The sequence below is a fragment of the Coturnix japonica genome, chromosome 3, assembly GCF_054131305.1.
Source record: "Coturnix japonica strain WE chromosome 3, WE-NBRP24, whole genome shotgun sequence".
Lineage (NCBI taxonomy): Eukaryota > Metazoa > Chordata > Aves > Galliformes > Phasianidae > Coturnix > Coturnix japonica.
Window position 1 is genome coordinate 32,673,757 of NC_140665.1, and position 21,264 is coordinate 32,695,020.

The following is a 21,264-nucleotide window of genomic DNA, read 5'->3' on the forward strand; positions in this document are numbered from 1 at the left end:
GCCAATTCCAGCTATTGTACTGTATGGTCTATGATTGGGTTACTCTGAAACTAATGCCTCCTGAACTCCTCCCCAATAAAATTTGTTCAGCTAATTTGAAATCCTGTGATACTTTAGTATTCCATTTCTCCTTTCCATTACTTGATGTGTTCATATTCTTGAGCAGCCACACAACACTGCACATGGACTGCCCATATGCATTGAACTTGTTTCCGTTTTTCTTTTTCATAATTTTTTGCTCTTGTTTGAAAACAAATAGTTTTCAAAAAATCTCTTTATTTCTTCTCAATGTTTACTTATGCCTAATCTTTTATTATTTTTTCTTATTCTCTATTTTTTTCCTCTAGTTTTGCTTCAAATTAAAATCCCCCGATCTGTCTTTCTTGCAAATAAAAAAATTTAGATTTGCTAGTCTTGGGTTGTGCTTCCCTTAATGGCAGATAATTCTCTTACCTGCATTATGCCTATTTGCAAGCAAATTTAAAGTAGCACTCTGGTTACATTATCATGGACAGATCACTGAAGACAGCTATCCAGTGAGCAGTGTGGTCAGAAAAGCAAATGAGATACGAGTTTGCAGTAGGGAGGAAGTAGAAAATGATGCTGCCTTGATTTATGGAGATGCTGAGCGTTTCTTGCTCCCACTGAACTCTGACAGGTGAAGTAGGGCATCTGTACCTCTGCAAATAAACCAGTACCCTTCCATGGACCCTGAATTCTAGCCGTGGCCAGTCCTTCCTGCATATCCATGCACACAAGGGACCCAGTCATCCCTGAAGGAAAATTCACCACTCCAACTCTCTAAATGTTGGGGATGTGCAATAATTGCCTCAGGTGAAAATTTTACAAACAAAAGAGAAACAAAAAAATGTCCATAGCAGGATGAGGAAAAGAAATATTGTTCCCATGACATCTAAGTGGGCAGCTTACCCAGGAGAGAGGAACCTGTGGCCATTCTGGATAAATCTCATCTCTAAACTGAAGTCTCCCAATGTCATAACAGCTGTTATAATACATGTCATAACACTTTTTCCATAGCAGTACTATACATATTTCAGTTTTCTAGAAATATTTATTCAGCCTCACATACTTCAGTCATCTTCCAAGTTCAGATCTCATGTACTTCATCTCTTCTGTCCTGCTGCCCATAGTCTGGAAGCTATTCCCTAAAGCCAAAATTCAGCAAGAGCTGTCAGCGATGTCAAGACACGCTAACTTAAAATGGGACAAAATTCTCCTAAGGCTTAATTCACCTGGCTGGCATGTGTCAAGAGAAGCATGTCATGTTTACACATCGCTTATTGTTATGAAGTATTACTTGTCAGGTGATATGGTCATAAGTCAACTTCTTGCCTAAAAGGAGCCCAAAGTGAGGTAAGATAATTTCAAAAGAAGGTAGTGTAAAATTCACACAAGGGAAAGGAGTAAGAATCTACTTAGTCTTAAAAATATATTATTTTCATATTTCTTACTGTTCACTGGAACAGATTCTCCACTATTTAAGATTACAGGAGAGCAAAATAAATAAATAAATAAAAATAAAGAAATGCAGATTGTACTACTGTCCTGTAGCACTGGCCCTTGAAGTCTTGCCAGTCATCCCCAAAGACAAATAGTTTTGCTTAACTTTGCTCTGTTGATTCTTTTGGTTTGTTTGTTTTTACTTCATAGAAAACAAAGTAATTTCAATATTGCAAACAGTGTAAACTTCTAAAAAATAATTAGCAATTTAGATGTGTTTACCTCAACTCAATTTTTAAATTTCTTGCTTAAGTGGTTGGGAGTAAACAGGAACTTGGTTTGAATAAGGGACACTAGTAGCTCTGACTGAGAGATACTGCCTCAGACTTCCATCTTCCTGAAGTTCTCTGCAGACCTCTGAAACATTATTTGCAGGAATGATGGAGTAAATCATCACTGACTGCTGGGCTCCTTTCCCTTTGGTGGACCAAAAGGGTAAGCTGGGGTGGGTAAAGCTGAGCCAAAAGTGAGAAAGCTGTGTCTTTTAATTTCAATTAGCAGTTAATTTCTGCCCACTTGTGGCTTGGTTGGGCTGAGAGGGGGAAAAAAAATAACAGTCTGACAGCTGATACCAGGCTGTGACTGTGTCAAATCTCCAAGGTTTCCCTCTTCTTCTCATGTCATGGTAGACATCATCTAAGCACTGAGAAAGGTGGTTTGTTGGAAGACACATGACTATATAAAATATAGTTCTGTTCCAAAGCTTGAAGCAGTTCAATACTTTGCACAGCACCAGCATGTAACAACATGAACACACCCTTACAAAGGAGGATGGTTACAGCAAAAAGGAGAGTTACAGCAAAAATCCTGCTAAACAGACATACTTTACTCTCTTATTTACAGTGTAAGCTTGAAGATCATAGGGTTATTATATGCCAATGAATAGATCTGCTAGCAAATACTGTTTTAGAAACAGCGGGCCCACATTTCTTTCAGACAGCACACAGAGATGAATGTGTATGAATGATATATCTCCTTATACATAAATGAACTTAAAGTAATTTTAGTAGCTTAACATTACACTAGTCTTTTGACATAATAGTGCTAGCTGCTCCTTGCAAATCAAGAATCTGAGAGCTCTAAGAGTCAGGATTGTGAAATATTAAAAAAATTTATTACCTGAAATGTTTAACTGTTTTGTGAAATGAGCAGCAACTGAAGGCTGATTTGTTGTTTTAAGGCCTATTTCATGGGATCCTGCAATTCTCAGCAGCATACATCAAAGACCTTTCAGTTCAGAGACCAGCAAAACTAGAGACTGGAAAATTCAAGATCAATGAAGGGAGTGGAATAGTATTATATCACTCCTGAAATATTATATTACATCTGCTATGCGTAGCAATTCTCAGCAAGGGCAGCTTCGCTGGAGTAGTTACTATGCCATTCATTCTCAAACGGTGATTTCAATACACTTGACTTGTTTTTTCCTCTTTATTTTACAATACAGAAACTAAGAACAAAATAATTAGATAACTTATTTTCAAAGGCATTTAAAATGTCTGCTTCACCTCAAGTTAATAGTACTTTTCCAAATAAGAATGTAAATCATAACTGAAATCACAGTCTTCTACTGGATTGGCAACAGGAATAGAAGCCAGAGCTCTTGTCTCCCTACTTTCACTTTAGCCATCAGTTTTACCCTTCTAATGACAGACTTTTTTTATTTTGCTAGAAAAAATGGAAACATTTGGCTGGTGACCCCATGTAAACAAATGATTTGGGTTCTCTTTGATCACATTCCTAGCTATCCATTGGCAGGAAAAGTGAAACATTCTTCACAACAGTAATTCCTTAAGATGAGCTTGTAGAGCACACTTTCATTAAGGATAGTCCCTAAAACCATTAGCCAGATAACATTACACTGTGCCCCCATTATATTTGCCTCATCTACTTCTTTATCTCATCTGTCAGCAATTAACAGCTAAGCCAAGCATACATTCTCCAACTCAATTAATAGTAACACAATTCTTTTAAACCTACAGAGGAAGCATACAAGGTGTTCATGTATAGCAGTGATAAGTGTAGCACTAATTAATTACATATTTTGCATCTGTAGGGCCATTAATACGGATTCCAGAGAATTTCCAGCAATGAAAGTGAGAATTTACAATGTTTCTGTAGCATGAACTACCCATGCAGAACTACTATTGATTCTAATGAGCGTGAATTGCAAGCAAGAGTGAGCTGCAAGACTGTACAATGAAAAATAGTCATAAAGGACCAATGTTTAGGAACATATACATTAGTTAATGATCAAATCAAAACAATGATGAAAAATAATGGAATAAAATATCAGATAGCCTACACTACACAGGAATTGCTGCAGTGGGAGCATTTGCTTGAGCTAGTATTTTATAATAACACGAGGTTGATAATGAGTCATAATAATTGATCTCAGCTGTAATGAAAACATCACTTAGTATTTCTATTCCAGTCCTCTTCAGCACTGTTCTTGATTTGGGAGTGATAAAAAGAAGCTTCAGCATTAAACAGAAAGTGATGAACAACTGCTGACCTTTAGACAACAGAATATCCATGACATCAATGTTTGAATTTGGTCTGATTGTTGTAGATTGGATGATGTTTATTTTGTCCCCAAGACAGAAACCTGGGGATGCGAATATGGATTTGAGGATGAAATGGATCCCAGTGGGAGAGGGGAATAACCCAGACCTTGTCAATGAAAAACATTCCTGCCAGACTTCAGATGGAAGAGAACTAGCACAATGAGGCAAGACTGAGGAAGATGCAAGACTACAGCTAATTGTCAATGGAATACATTTGATCTGCTTTAGGAAAGTTATAAACTGGCAGAGAATTCAACAGACTGTTCAGTAAACCAAAATCTCTCCAATTTTATTTAAGAAATAAAATACATCTCTTTTTCTTTCCCAGAGTAATATAAAATTCCATGGTTAGATGATAGAAATAATACCAATTAGGGTGAAAATTTGCCTCAGCATAATAGCATAAGGTATTCTATTCTACTTACAAAAAAAAAAATAAAAAGAAAATAATGAAGTTACCTTTGAGAAGTAATGGGGACACTGTAGAATTACTGGCTACAGAAAATTTACTCAGGCAGAGTGATTAGGAATTAATTTAGTCCAAATTAATAACTGTGTAAATTCATAGTTGAGATTCTTCAGTTCAAAAGAGAACTATTTTATCAAAGGATTTGAAATATAGAGTTGAATGGATGAGAAACTTAACAACTTGAATAGAGGGGGTGCCTAGAATTTTAACTGGATAGATATATTTTTAAAGCTATCCAAAACTTGAATCTTGGACATGGCAAACAATAAAGCATTGCTCCATACTTGCACACATGAAAACCATACAAATACCAACAAAAGAACAACAATAACAAAGGAAAAACAAGCAGAAGAAAAAAAAAATCATCATGCTAATCAGATAAGAAACGTAAATATTGGAAAAAAAAGAAGAAAGGATATAAATCGAGAATTTCCAGAAAGCCAGATGAGTTAAAGACTTATCAATGGATACTAAAAACAAAGATGTTTGCTTTTTATTAATTACACAGTACTTCAAAGACTATTCTGACATTAAGTATCTCTAGTAGATATATGGATGAGATTAAAATAACTTACTACACATTAATAAAGCCTGATTTAGAATTTTGTATGCATCTCCTGTTCTTAACACAAATAAGTTCTGCAGCAAGTAAGCAAAGATTACGTTGCTGGTATAACCTTCTGAGAAAAGACTAAGAAATTTGGACTTGCCAAAGCCTGAGTGAGACTTCTGGAGACTGAAGATTCTGAAAGTTTACCCAAAGCAAAGAATTCATAACTAAAGAATGACAAGAGTAATCAAAGAAATAAATACTACCCATAAATAAGCTTGCATTGCATAGTTCCTAATTACAAGCAGAAAAGCTGAGAACAGCTTCCCTGCAGAGGCACTGAGGCAGAAGTGCTCTTTATAACAGTAATTACATCACTTTTAGTATCAAAACTCAAAATCATAGGATGGCCTGGGTTGAAAAGGACTATAATGATCATCTAGTTTCAACCCTCCTGATATGCGCAGGGTTGCCAGCCGCTAGACCAGTCTGCCCAGAACACACAAAAAGAAGATGAAGAAACATCCTTTGCTTTCTCTGTCCTTGATACCATACAGTTTTCCTATGTTTGTGCTTTGCCCCTATTCTTATCACTCCTTATTTACTATGAGAGAAACTGAGAAAAACATATGCTATTTTAATATACTGCATAATTAGCCCAGAAGTATATTTCTTTGATTTAGTAAGGCCAACAGCTATTCAAGGATCAGAACAACAAACATTTATGAAGATTCTGAACATAGTCAGCACTGCTGTAGAGAAACAGAATATAGAAAAAAAAAAAAAGAAAATGAAAATATAAGTAGATTAAATACCAACCTTCTTGCTTAGGTTCACAAGCCAGCTGCAAATTGCTCATATTGACAAGCTAGCTTATTATCATCTAACATATCCTGCGTCTCCTTCAGAAGCAACTATCCCTAGGCATTTCTAGCAAAACAACACCAGTTTTAGGTGCTTGAGTAAAGAGTATTTTTATGCAGTTTTTCCATTACCATTGTTAAGTAGGAGAACAGCTGAGATTCATTTATCCATCAGTTACATTATTACAGAGTAGGAAGGGGTTCCAGTCATTCTGGCAATTGGTAGTAAAGATGATAGAGAATACTGATAAACAAAAAACAGAAGTTTGATTTTCCTGCTTGGGGATGGGTTTTGTTTATTTATTTGTTTTGTTTTGTTCTTGTTGTTGCTTGTTTTAATTTGTTGTTTTTCATTGTTTTTGTTCTCCATCATTTGTACCTTCCAGAATGGGAATATCACCTCTTTCCCATGCCATAATAAAGAAAGGCTTGAGCTACCACAGTTCACAGGTGTAATTATTAGTAGCTACGCAAGACATAAAGCAGTGCAGAATGAGTATTAGATCTTCAGTTGAAAAGTAGGTCTGACTACAGAGAAAAATCCAAAAACTCAGCCATGAGCTAAACAAGCCATAAGCTAAACAATAAGTGAAGTAGAATAAAAGTAAACTTAACCTGACACCTGTGACTAAAAGATTCATAACTAATGAACAAATAAATTCGAAGTTGTAGGAGTTTGGATTAAAATAATAATAATAATAAAAAATAAAGGAATACTTTCATTGTGAATAGTTTCTGCAATAGTGAAAACACCATTTCATTTTAACATCTTATACTTCATAATGAGGTCTAGACCTCAGCTTTAATACATTTTTCTCCACTTAAATTCAAAGTTTTCATTTTATTTGATAATGTATTCAGGGGAGGTACTATAGAAATCCTGATTTAAATACTTTAGAATAAATTACAGATCTCTTCACTTAAAGACTAATCATTTTTCAGCGTCTATTCATTTACATCAGACTGAAAACAAAAAGAAATCTAAGATAATTATTAGAGGTAGTACTACATAAATTGATATAAAATAGCCAAAAGAAAGTAGTAGTATAAAAGATCACATTGAGTTACACACTCATTTTCAACTCAGTAAAAACAAAGCACAGTATGCAAGTGATAAGTCTAAGTGATGTTCTTTCTGTATGCACACAGAAACAATTCATTATCCATAAAAAACTGTAAGAAAAACTCTGTCACTCACACTGTCTATGTGAGAGCAAAATACCTGTTCACAAATAATAGGAGGGATTATGACTAAAAAATCATACAAAAACTCATAGAAGTCCAAATTTATAACACCCACAAACACAACTTTGCGGGCTACTATAATTATCTTTGACACACTGGATTATACTCAGGTGAATGTTTCTACTCCTACTGGGACTCCAAATACATTAAGTAATTCCATAAACTGTATTTTTAATGAAGGAACAACCATCAGTCTCATCATTCCCACTGTTTATCTTTGCTTAGATAGATCTGTGGCTCACTGAGAGGATTTAATGTATTTAATGTTTTTCCTTTAATGAGACAAGAGTCCTTGGTAACGTTTATTTATCCTTCTATAAAACTCTGCATCCCTTTTCACCAAAACCACTGATCTAGATAAATGTTAGAATACCTGATTCACTCTGTCTTCTTCTTTCCTTTAACTGCTATGGTGTTGATTGTTCATGCAACCTCAGTCCTCTTGATGATGCTTCTATAAGAAGAGTTTTAGTTCCTTTTTTCCTCTCAGAGATGAGCATGTCACTTCCCTTTGAAATTAAAAAAAAATAATAAAGATATATAGAGAGAATGATGTGGTGGCAATTTGCTGAAGAAAATAAGTGTACTACAAAGACTGCTTCTGAGAACTATTTGAAAGCTTTTGTTCTAAATTATTACCTCTGCACAACAATGGCAATAACGTATACATTAAAAAAGAAAAACTGAAGCATTGGGTTGTTTAGAACAGATAAAAAAGGAAAGAAAAAAGAGAGAAATGTGCACTTAAAAATATCATAACAAAATGCTAAGATTCATGTGCAAATGGCTTTTTTTGAGGGGAAAATTTTCTGAACCATTTGACAGAAATAAAAAGTGCAAATCCCTAACAAGCTTGATTTCTACTTATTGGCAGGAAAAAGAAAAATATAGCTCAAAAATTCTTATCCCAGCCCTGATAGTTATTGCAAGGAGAATTAAAGATGCAGGCAGAAGGTTTCAGATCAACAGGAATGTCTGGCTAGAGCAAGAAGCCAAGAGTGTTGATGAAATTAATGCTGCAACAACTGAGATTGTGATTTTAATTTTGTATCTTGAGGGGACAATGCAAGAGAGAAAGAATATAAAGAAGCAAAGCTTAACAAAGAGAACTTAACACACACATTTTCTATGGAAGAAATAGTTTCTGTGGGTCTTCAGTGGGAGTTAAACACAGTCATGCAAAGGTTGTAGTCATAACTCAAATGTCAGCTTCCATCAATTGAAGAGAAAAAAGTTTAAGACCAGCATTCAATGAACTTACAAAGGATGTTTCAAAGGCCGATCCCACTGCAGTCTCTGGGATGTAAAAAAGTGAAGTGGTGGGCACCAGAAAATGAATCTGAACTTGCCTCAGTGCAAAAACAATCCCAAGTAGATATGCCCTCCATGTAGTGACATTACTGAATCATAGCATCATACAATGGCTTGGGTTGGAAGGGACCTTAAGGATCAAGTTTAAACTTCCCTCCCACAGGCAGGGTTGCTAAGCTCAAGATCAGCTACTAGATCAAGCTGCCCAGAGCCCCATTCAGCCTGGTCTTAAACACAAGCATCCAGGTACAGATGACACCACAGACTATGCAAATGTTCAGCCCCTTCTTCTGGAGGATCACCAAAACTATGACCTACAGACTCAGAGAATCTCTGCAGGCATGACCATGATTTGAGTGAAGCGGACAGATAGATAGATTTGAGGAAATCTGGCCTTTGCAGATTTGGGGTTTGGTTTGTTTCTTTGATAAAAAAACCTGTGTAATTACTGATTTATTTATTTTTTATTTTTATTTTTTGTATTCATTCAGGCTGAGTGTACAATTATTACTGCACCTGGACTAATAATAACTGTTCATGGTATTTTGATCAGACTGGTTCTGTGGTTCTTCAGCTCACATCACTTACATTTCTTTTCTGCATGTAACAGGATTTTAAGAGTATACATATATACATACAAGCAGGTGTATGGGTCAGTTTTGTGACATAATGAAATTTCAGTGAATTTCACCTCTCCTAGTGGCAGGGTAGGTGTCTGCAGTGAGACTAGGCCCTCAAGAGTAAGGGGGTTCAGAGCTTGATTTGTCTGGAAACGCATTGACTTCAGGATAAAACTGACTGCATTAAAGACTTTACTGACTATAGATCTCAACTGAATATTGAGTGATAAGAGTGGCTGCAAGGCCCTATAATGAAAATGCTTACTTTTAGTCAGATGAACAGAACCAGTGCAGACACCACTGGCCCATGCCCAAGAACTGGTCTGTATGTGGATGAATGATGTTATCTAGTGAGCTGGTATCCCTATTAGTAAAGTAAGTAGCCATAGTCCTCAGACACTCCTCAAAGAAAATGGCAAGTGAATTAACAAAGGGCAGAATACATTTCTGAGAAGAACAAGGCTGTTGGTTTTTTGAAATCCAGGCATTCAGTACATAATAGTGAAATCTCACAATTCCTGTCTGCACCAAAAGGAGTCAAAGAACAGCCACGTTTTATAGGACTTAGGTACCTTTCTCAGAGTTATATCAATTTTCTCCTTTGAAGAACTGGTCCCTGTGTAATAATTTTATCTAATAGAAAACAGACTCTGAAAGCACACAAGATGCACTGGAGTCTATCATTCTGGTTTGTTGCCTCATATTTATTTCCTGGGACCATGCCAAGTCAACTGACTGTTTCACAAAATGAAATGCTAAAGTGTATGGGCATTATCCTGCCATTCTCTCCCCTCTCTTGTTCCACAGAGGAACTGACCACATTCATTAGTGGTAAATTCAAAAAGGGTAAGAACTTTAGAAACTCCTATCTTAGTTGTTCAGATTTTATTTTCTTTCCTTTTTGGGCAGCAAGGGGGAGGAAATAGGTGGGACTGCTAGCCCTTCTGGCATTGTTTTATGTTTCATTCAGAGATGGCATTTGCAGCAGGCAAGCCAGAACTTCTCTCTCTCTTTTTCCTCAAGTGTATGACAGAGTTTGATACTGCTTTTTGTGCCTTTGATAATCCACATTCGTTTCTTCAGTCATTTTTGACACCTAGATTCCACTGTGATGAATATAGATAATACTGTGATGCCTATCTCTGCTTTGAATGCCTCTCATTCCTCCACCACAAACTTCCCCAACAGGCACTGATTCTAAATTGTTTTCAGCAGCTCATTTGCCTTTCTCTCAAAGATTTCTGTGTTTGGGCCCCAGCTCTTCTACGCTGCTGCTTTCTGAACACATAGATATTTTTATGCAATGAGTATTGTGATGGACTACCTATTATTCATTTACCAAGATGTGTGAACAAAATTTCTTTTTCATGTTGGTTCATTTGCTACATTTGTGCATAAGTAGAAATAAATTGAAGTCTGACACAGTAACACTGTCAAGGAAAACAAATGAAGTCTAACAGAAGAAAAAATAATAAATGTTGAAGTGGGATCATTAAAGAGATGGGGTTTGGAGCAATGATTTTCAATCACTTCCCTACCAAGGCCTGATTGTCAGAACTGCATCTAAGAACTTTACTGAATGGGCAAGAAGTCTCTTCCGTCACCAAAGGGGCCAGTACAAACAGCAACTGATCAAAACTGTTTTGGTCAATTTTCCTTTGCAAAGTAATTTTTCTAACAAATCAAAGACACACACATACAAAATTCCTTTTCCTAAATTATCTTCAAATCCCCAGTAATTCTCCTAAAAAATTTCCATTTCAGTAGCACTGGAATTGTTTCAGAAGAAATTCGATAACTTCAAAGGAAAGTAAATAAATGGAAAACAATTACATTGTTTATAGTGTTCCTTAAATTTTTCCATGGGGATTATTTGTAGCCCAGCAGTCTGATAACATTCTCCAAGTTGACACTCAGGTTCCGCAGAAAAGATTTTCACACCTAATAAATCAACCAGTTAAGCAAACTGATTAAGGAGAAATTAATTTGGGAACAATTAAATCTTAACAATTTATTACTCTGAACATGTTTGTATATGCACAGCGGTATCTGAAGGGGCACAATGCATTTGTAGAAATACTTGCTCTTGTATTCATTTATTTTGTTCTTCTTATGAAGATTAGCTTGCACAATAAACAATTGAATTAGTAGGCTAGACCTATCATTTTGCAGGAAGGCATTCTAAGGCAAATATCTCACTCCTTGACTTAGAGGTAAGTCTCATTCTTTTGCTCAATAGTACTATTTTCTTAACGCAGTGTTTTCTTGTATAGTTACATTTTGAAATATTCCTCTGGCCAACTGTCTGAAGGCCTTCCATAGCAGCACTGCTTCAGTAGAGTATCAGCATTGCCACAAAGAACCAGCCGTGCCATTATGCTGTCCTCAAAACCAGCAACTTTCTTGTGCTTTGAGCTTAAGAAGATTGCCTGCAAACAAGACTGTATCTGCAGTAAATCAGCAGGAAAGCGTCAGTTTTGTTAAATTACTGTTATAGAGCAAAGCCTAAGACTGTTGTTACCATCCTATATTTTTAAGCTAAGTGATGGTTCTGTGCAGATTTTTTGTAGTTTTTTGTTGTTGTTTTTTTCTGAAAGAACATCTCAAGGGAGAGAACACTCTTTTTAAAGCAAAAAAAAATAAAAATAGCATAAGATATAAAACACCCATTAAAATATTCCAGCTTTGATGCTATTTTTCCTTTTCTTCTTTGTCTTTCTTTTGATTAAAAGTTTTACTGTTTTCAAAAACCAAGAAAGTTTCCAGTTTTCACACAAAATACATTTTTAAAAAGTGAAGTAATAGGAAATAAAAAAAAAAGAAAAAAAGGTATTATTTCTAAGAAACAGTGTTTGTCTAGCAGACAAACTAGTGGCTGTTCATGGCAGTGGCTGTTCACTCTACAGAGCAACATACTCAAGGCCTATGGTTAATAGAATGGTGTCTTGAATTCCCACAGAAACTTTCATTAGACTGAATTTCCAGGCTGCACTCAATGGTGGCCCCACACAGCAGTTTGATGCCACTGTACCCAGAGGAGGGAAATGGAAGGTCATCTTCACTGTGACCTATTTCCACTTTGGAGATATTTCTCTAAGGGAAATGATAAATTGTGGGTGACCTACTAAAAATCATCCTTTATGAATTAGTTAAGAGTTTAATTGAAGCACTTGAAAAACTATCTGTGCTGATTTACATCTCTAAATACAGTCAAAACACTGACATTTCATTGTCCAGTTCTTTACAGCATTTCTGAGAGGCCACTTTCATCATAACAAGCAAAATAATTATCAATACACCAAGGAGATACTTAAAATTTCCTTTAAAATGGGTCTAAAGTGTTCAGCCTCCATAAGGTGTGAGTCTTTCCCACATAATACTTCTACATAGCCTGCATGTTGCATGGTTTGATAATTACTTCTGGTTTTGGCTGAGATAGATAGCATAGCACCCATTTGTTGATATGTTTTGGATTTGTGAAAATGTAGCTATTTTAGCTATTTCTGAGTAGTTCTTACACAATGTTAAGGCCATTTCTGCTTCCAACGCTGTCACACCAGCAAGGAGGATGGGGTTAGGAAGATGACATACAGCTGACAACAACTGATCAAAGAAATGTATCATATGATACATTCAGCAACAAAAGGCGAGGAGGAAAAGGAAAAAAAAGGAGCAAGGAAGAACAGGAGGATATTCAGAGTTGTGGTGTTTGTTCTCTCAAGTAACTATTATGCATGATGAGACCTACTTTCCTGAAAGTAGCTGAATAACTGCCTGTTAATGGGAAGTAGCTAACAAATTCAGTATTTTGCATTGTTTGCAAGTCATGGAAGTCAATATTCTATTGCAGGGATTATCTGCTCTTTCAATTCATGAGTTCTTCACAGGTTCTTATTTCTCTAAATGCATTCATTAGCTGCAGATACTGGCAGAAATGTCTGAACAAATGTTCCTCAGACTGTGGCTTCTTTTCAGCCAGGTCTGCTCCACATTCACTTCCATCATTTAGCAAAGCACGCGGAACTTACAGCATAAAATTCTACAGCATCAACCATCATTATGCACAATTTTGTGTAAACAAGTTTACTCTCAGAAGCTTCTTTACATCACAGACAACACAGATAAACTAATTTCTGCTTGCTGGATAAACATCAGATGAAAAAAAAAAAAAAAAAATTTTTAGAATAGACAGTGCCAAATGTCTAACAAATTGCCACTGTAATAACATTTAGAATTCACAGAGCCTTCCATGAAGAACAAAGGACTGTCTGCTTCTTTTTGAGCAGTCACGAGCTGTATTCCACACATCAGAAGAAACTATTAGCTTATTTATTTTAAAATTCATTTTGATTTTATTTATTGCTATTCAGTTCCACTTGATTTACAATCAGAGCTTAAGGGAAAGAAAATTAGCATGGCTTATTGAGGACAAAATTTCTCCTTACATGCCCACTTATTGAAGTCAGTAATTAAAGAGACAAAGATCAATGTAGAACTCACAGAGATCTTTAAAAGAGTTGTTGAATCCATGGAATCACAAAACATCTGACATTTAAGGGATCTTTGGAGGTCACCCGCTCAAGCAGGGCCTCCTAGAGCAGGTTTGCCCAGGTCCATGTCCAGATGGTTTTGAAATATCTCCACAGAGAGGACTCCACAACCACTCTGAGCAACCTGTGCTGGTGCTCTGTCATCCATACAGTTCAAATATGTTTCCTGATATTGAAGCAGAACCTCCTGTATACTCGTTTGCACCTATTGTCTCTTGCTCTATCACTGAGCAGTACTGAAAAGAGCCTGGATCTGTCATCTTCATTTTTTCTCTTCAGAGATATCTATACATTGCTGAGATTCTCCCGAGCTATCTCTTCTCCAGGATGAACAGTCCCAGTTATCTCTGTCTTTCCCCATACGAGAGATTCTACAGCCCCTGATAATCTTTGTGGCCCCATTGGACTGCATAACTCCAGTATGTTCATGTCATCCTTGCACTGGGCAGCTCCGGGAAGGACAGCCTTCCAAGTGTGACATCACCAGTGCAGACTAGAGAAAAGAATCCTCTCCATTAACTTGCTGGCAATGTTCTTCCAGATGCAGTCCAGAATACCACTGGCCTTCTTTGTATTACAACCACAATGATAGCTCTTGTTCAACTTGGAGTCCACCAGGACCCCCAGCTCCTTTTCTGTAGATCTGCTTTCCATCTGGGCGGCTCCCAGCAAGTACTGGTGATCCCCCTGTGAAGGGCTTTGCATTTCTCCTTGTTGACCTTCATGGGATTTCTGTCAGCCCTTTTCTCCAGCCTGTTGAAATTCCTCTCAGTTCAGTACCTCTAAGAGGGTTGTAATTTTAATCTTGCAAATGTAGCTTTTTACCCTGGAGTCTGAGACACTCATCTAACACGTCAAAAAAGATTTCCCATCTTTCTTAAGATCCCAGATTCAGTGCCTCAACTCACTTGTTATGGAACAAGCAACTCCAATCCCACAAGCACACTTTTATATGTTTATGGTTCACTTGTTATTTCTGTACTCCACTCCTTGTCACTCCTGCACAAAATTAGGTAAGTAAGTATTCTGCTAAATCAAAACTCGCACAGTTTCTCCCATGTTCATTTCCTTTCTTATTTGTTAACTGTCTCTCTTTTGATGAGGTTGTTGAAGGCTGATCTAGTATTTTGGAATAAAGTGTGACATAAGCACTGTATGTACATCACAAACACAATAATAAAAATGTTAATAACCTTATGAATTAATATTAAATTACCAGAAAGTAGCAGCACCAGGTGATAACAATTTTAGTGCCATGGGGCTTGTTACTTGATGGCATAACCAAACACAAGATAATATGCACATACACTAAATATTTTTTCCTGCAGCTAGCATAGGTGCTTTCCCCCACCCCAGCCTGGGAGATAGAAAGTCACACAGGGGTGAAAGATTTTCATCCAGTGCTACTTGATGTGGTAGATCAGCAGTGCTAGTCAGACACCAGACATCATTCTCCTGGCATCCCATTCACATCATACTGGAACTGAAAGCAAAATCATTACATTAGTCCCAATCTCCCTATCCTTTATCCTTTTGTTTCCATCTTGGAGCTATAAGGAACAGGAAGTTTTCCCTGGGAAATATCTGGTGAGCAGCTTAAATTTCTGCAGAACAAAGAAAAGGGAATTGTGTCCATAGAAATGACAATATTTTAGAGATGGAAGTGCAATACCTGGGAGGGCTTTGCACTTGCCAGGCAGATGCTCTTCCATAGGCTTCAATAGGCTTCTTTGCTTGAAGTAAAATTAAGTCCAAATAACACTTATTTTCATTTTCCTCCATCACAGGATTGATGTTTTTATGTTTCAATTTGATGCTTTTATATTTACATGCTTGAACATTGGGAGAAAAAGGTTTGTTTCTAGTCCTGTAGATAACAGCTTGTAAATAATTCAGACAGGCAGCTCACTGATCATTTGGTCAAGGGTTGTTTCAGGCAACTTACCTAGTGGTCTATGTGAAATGCAACAGAAGTGTGAAAACTTTTGTTTGTTTTAAACCAAGAATTTTGATCCACAAGTCTGAAAAAGTATTTTGGCAGTGTGCTTCCAAGAAGGTGCCAAATAAGAAGTGCCATTTGATAGAGTGGGTCAACTAGAAGAGATATGACATTGTGTTCCTGACTCACCTGTGAAAAACACAGTCTTCTGAGACTTTTGTTACCACTTACAAAGTGCTGCACAGCCATTGGCCTGAGTTCCTGTCTAATTCAGGGACTGCACACAACTGTCACATGGCTGAAACAAATCCTCAGTGCATAGACTCTTGCTCTATATTTGTTTTGTCCCAGCCAAAGGACAGCTTTTCCTGAATCTCCTGGCAGCATTGCTATTGTCAGGGGCTGTTTAGCCTCCTATTGGTGAATGTCTCATCCCGAGCATTTCACTGCCTTTGTTTCAGATATCTGTGTGAGAACAACAAACACTGCTAGAATAATCATAGAATCACAGAAAGGCTTAGATTGGAGGGGACCTCAAAGGCCACCCAGCCCCAACTCCCTTCCATGGGTAGGGCTGCCCCCAACCATCTCAGCTGCCCAGGACCCCTTCCAACACAGCCTTGAGCACCTCAAGGAATGGGGCATATATAGCTTCTCTGCATAAGTGCCAGGGCCTCACCGTCCTCTGAGCAAACAACTACTTCCTAACATCTAATCTAAATTTCCCCTCTTTTAGTAGACATTAATATTATTCATTATTCTTCTGGAAGGTATATTTGCACAGTTTATTATTCTGCTTAGAAGGATGCTCACATCTGTTTAGGGATAATTTATGCACAATAAGTCAAACATTTACTTGGCATTTAAGTACTAACATAAAAACTGTAATGATACATCTATAAGGACTCAATATTGTTACTATTGTAGAATGCTGGAAAAAGCCGACAACTTGGAGATGATGGCTGTAAAAAGTAGAGGAATCAATGATGAATAGTCAAATATGGTGGTACATAAGAGGAGAGGAGTTAAAGAGTAAAAGGTGTATCTGCAGTACAAGAGATAGTTTTGTAATAATGAAGGATAAGGAAAAAATAAAGAAGGTAACAATGAAATAAAACAGAACTCAAAATAATAGAGCTATTAGCATATAAAAGATTAATAAAAATGTTTTTCTTCCACTAAGTAATTATCATTAACAAATGATTGCTCACATAAGACATACATATTAAATATTTCTTGCTGCCCATAGAACATTTTTCTGTGCAGACATATTTTGAATCATTAGGAAAGACAGTATTTTTTTTAAAATCCAGGCATGTAAGTGTGTGCTACAAACCCTGAATTGGTAGAGCTGAAATTTATTCTTCCCAGGAGTCCCACTGAAGCTAGTAGAACTCTGCATAACCAAATACATCACACATCCATGATTAGCACTATGTCCACAGCTAATCCTGAGTTTTTCTTGGCTCTTAACTTCCTTTCCCAGAGCAAAATCTGGACAGCTTTCCTGCTGTTCAATCCAATGCTTTATGATAGTATTTTGAATGTAAACTCCTTTCAATACAGTCATATCAAAGACAAGTGCAAAAAGTACTCATCAAGGCTTTCAAACAAATGTTTATACCAGTGCTTTCAGTTACAATGGAGCTGAGGATTGAACTTGTCAGATTTTCAGCTCCATTATGAAATTGATAAAAATAATAGTAAAATAATTTCTCACTTTAAAATATCAGAAAACAGAATGGAAAAATAATGCTGCTTTTCTAACAGATTGCAATTAAATGTATGCTTCATCTGTATGTAGAAGAAGATGGGAATCCTTATTTACTAGGTGACTGACTGATTGATGGGAAAAGAAATTAAATCATTTTATTTACACTGAGAATTCAAGAAACCTAACTTGTAAACCTTTAGTCAATGTTGGAAGGGGAAGCAATATCTAATAATCATTTGTATCAGAAACAAGGAGTTAATCTGGGGAAATCTGCCATCCGGATGCTATCAGTATGTATATCACTCTATCAAGAAGCACAGCTGCAGCTGGGCAGGTCCCAGTCCCACAATTAGAGCACCACCAGGGCTTTAGCCACCACATGCTGCTCTGCCCTGGGATGGGCCACATGGAATGAAACAGCCCTTGAGTTTACACCAAGTCCTAGGTACATCTTAGATTAGGCAAGGTGAGTGAAAATAAAACAAAACAAAAAACAACAAACAAACAGCTACATGAAAGGAGAGGGAGTGAGAGAAAAATATTGCTTGTATTAACTCCCATATGGTAACAGTCGTGAGATTCAGCTCAACAGCATATTATCAGCATATTCAGCTGAAGACTGAGAAAGCAGAGGAAATGGTTTGTTCCATTTACTAAGCCTAAAAAGTAATTTATACTTTTGAAATTATAGGAGGTTTATAGTATTGGATTTTTTATCAGATTGCTAAAATTAAAGGAAGTCTTTCATTGAACTATTTTTCAAAAATCTTGAAAATCTTAAATCTTAACTTCTGACCCACAGATGGTCAGAAGTGCCTTGCTTGCATTAAAGTGTCATGATCTAAACTGAGTTTCAGTATATTTGATTGCCACTCTACTACTCTCCATTTTAGTGATAACATCTTTAATGTGTCCCTTGCTGTCACAAAAACGTAAAGCCAAGATGGAGATAGCTGTTTTAAAATGACAACACATATCTCTTAATTAATGAGATACTTTTCCTGTGATTTGAGGGCTCCACCATTTTGAGGTTCTTTCTTTCCTGCTTATGTTCCACCGCAGATGCTAGAATAGATACATCTCTTCTACAGATGATACATCTTTCTCCAAGAGTAAAAATAACAGGAGACAAGGACAGTTACAGTTCTCTTACACTGACCAACGGAGTAAAGTGCACAGTCTATTATCAACATTCAAAAAAAAAAAAAAAAGGAGGGCACTATAAAAAAAAAAGTAAAAAGATTATTTCCTTAAATGTCTATGTATTTGGCAAGGATTTAGGTAAATTTCTGACACATGATTCTGTTAGAAGTCTGCTTGAAAGAGAAGAGAATGTTTACGTCTTACAGACATTTTGCCCTGTAGGTTAGTAACTTGTAATAGACTAAGTTTAAAAAAGATATATATTTATTATTGACAGGAGTTTTTCCTATCAGGATAACCAGATGTGCTTCTGTTCAGTAGCAACAGAATTTATCACAGACTGTCAGCATAGAGAATAAAATGTTGTTTAGAGGCAGCACATTGATCTGAAGGAGCTATTGTCATAACAACTAGACAGGGACCTGTCTGCTCTTTCAAAGTTCTGTCGTCTTTTAGTAGGAGTTTTTTTGGTTGGTTGGTTGTTGTTTATCATTTCTTGTCAGACTTTAAGAATACACACCATCTCAGATTAGGATGTTTACTGAGGGAAGTACTGGTTGATCTCTGAAAGACTGAAGCAGACTGGGCCACAACATGTTTGGAGATCACCAGTTGCTGATGAGTTGGTGATAGGCCTCCTTGTTACTGCACATGTGCTAAAATCTGCAGACTGAGGAAAAGTGAGAATGAGGCCAAAAAGAAAACCTGACTCCAGACTGGAACATCTAATAAGCTCCTGGCTGCAGGGTAGCTGAATGAGACTCCACAAAAGCAGTCCCACACTTTCTCAGTGTCTACTGGGAGTGATGAGCATAGGCCAGACTCAGCTGCCCCAGGACCAGCCCAAGCCTGTTATGCTGCAGCATTATCACCACATAAAGATTTCTTACTAACAGCACAATATGCACATTTTTGAGATTAGACTCATTCTAATCATTATTCTATCTTACTCTTTGTCTGCTAATGTCCAAAACCCCTTCAGCAGATCAAACCCCATCATTTGCTCCACTAATTGTTGGTTGTTAAAGTAAGAACTACAATTTACCACTTACTATTGAATACCTAATTTGGCAGTTTATGAAATTTAAGAACAGATGAAAGCACATCAGACACGAAACGATGGATATTTAATTGCTTAACAGAACAGCTGCTGTGCACAGGCCACAGGTTTGCTGCACAATAGTGATCCTTTGACTCTTCCCTCTCCCATTCGGAAGTACTAACTGCCATCTTAGCAGAGCACTCCTCTCCCAAGAACTTTTCAGAGTTGATTCAGTAAGTGTGGAAATTTATACTTATGGGTAGATTTAAGAACAAGTCAAAGTGCTGCCTATGAGCCTAACACTGTGGGTCATGAAATTAATGGCTAATCTTCAACTGAATTTAAGGCCAACCAGACCAGATACAAAACAACTCAAATATGCAAGGGAAATTTGTTACTGCTTGTAGCACCTATGAATCTGTAACTACTGTTAAATGTGACCTCAGTGATGTACACACATTCAGCTAGAAATTTGTATGGGAAAACATCACAGATGTTTGTGAAGAACTACACTGAAAACTGAAGGCTAGTCCTTCTGTTTTTACAAGTACTGTATAACTGGATATGATTAATAGCAAAAATGTAACTGCTTTCATATTTCTGCAGAAAAAAACATCAAATTCTCATTTATTATTGTCCTACTTCTGAAATGTTAATGAAGCATTACGATAAGAACTAATTTTCTCTCTTTAATCTAATCTGAACATAAGAGGCTCAGAACAGCACAATTATTGTGCTGCAGCATAGATAGAAAATTACTCATTATCACTGATCTCCAAAGTGGAGAAGTACAGTATTTCCAAAGACACAAAACGTTTAAAGGTAGATTTCTTACTTGCAACAATAAGAAATCTACTCAGTATCACTAGCAAATTCATGAAAATTTCAATACTTTCAGATGACAAAAATCAAAATCATAGAAATAAACTAACAATTTTACATAGCATTTGAACTTTACTCTCTTCTTGTGTTCATTTTGATCTTCATGTTCTGAAGAACTATCTTTATATTTATATATAAATATTTGTTTATATTCCAAGTATTAGTGTATAAATTCATATTAAAATATGTTATTTAGGATAAATACTCTTTCACATTTAAGACTTTATATGGAAGGACAAGACTTGAACATACCTTGGTAAAGTGACTTCTGTCAGAAAAAAAGAGTAAAATTTATGCACACACAAGCTATTGACAGATCTTTGCTCTGTGTCAGAAAACTTAATGGTGTTTGGCCATATGCAAATATGCAAATTGAGAAATATACCGAGCCAAGTATTTATAGACTGAAAGATTCAATATGAAATGTCAGATATCACAGCTAAGATGATTGCTACACACCTCAGTGCCTCCATCTGCAGGCATAGCTCCCTGCCCAAGTCTCAAACTAATGTCCCTTTTCTCCTAGTTCATTTTCTAACCTCAGTGCCATCTATTTTTATGACAAACATGATTCTGATAAGACAAGGCTTCAGGCATGTTGATATTAATCCCAAAGAGGTTTAAGAGCAACAAAGGAAAAAAAAAAGAAAATGTATCAACAGAGTGGCACAGGAAAGAAGAATATCCTCACTGAAAGGAGATGTCTGCAGAGCCCATCGTCAGATGCAGTAAAATACATGATGGAATGGCATGCAGAAAAAGTAAGCAGAACACACTGCAAGTGCTATGCTAATGAGTGCCCTGCTATCCAGTACTCCTGGTCTCTCACCTCTGCTAATTGCCCCCAT

The 21,264-nt window shown here is 36.6% G+C and overlaps 1 long non-coding RNA gene across 3 annotated transcripts in view; it reads right to left on the reverse strand.

The window, feature by feature from the left end:
* The window catches only part of LOC107311356 (uncharacterized), an 82,042-nt gene extending 74,322 nt beyond the window's left edge, over positions 1 to 7,720 (reverse strand). For all 3 annotated transcript variants that reach the window (XR_014943897.1, XR_014943896.1, XR_014943898.1), the window contains exon 1: positions 7,589 to 7,720. This is a non-coding gene — a long non-coding RNA (uncharacterized LOC107311356). The remainder of the gene's footprint in view (positions 1 to 7,588) is intronic.
* Between the last annotated feature and the right edge of the window lie 13,544 nt (positions 7,721 to 21,264).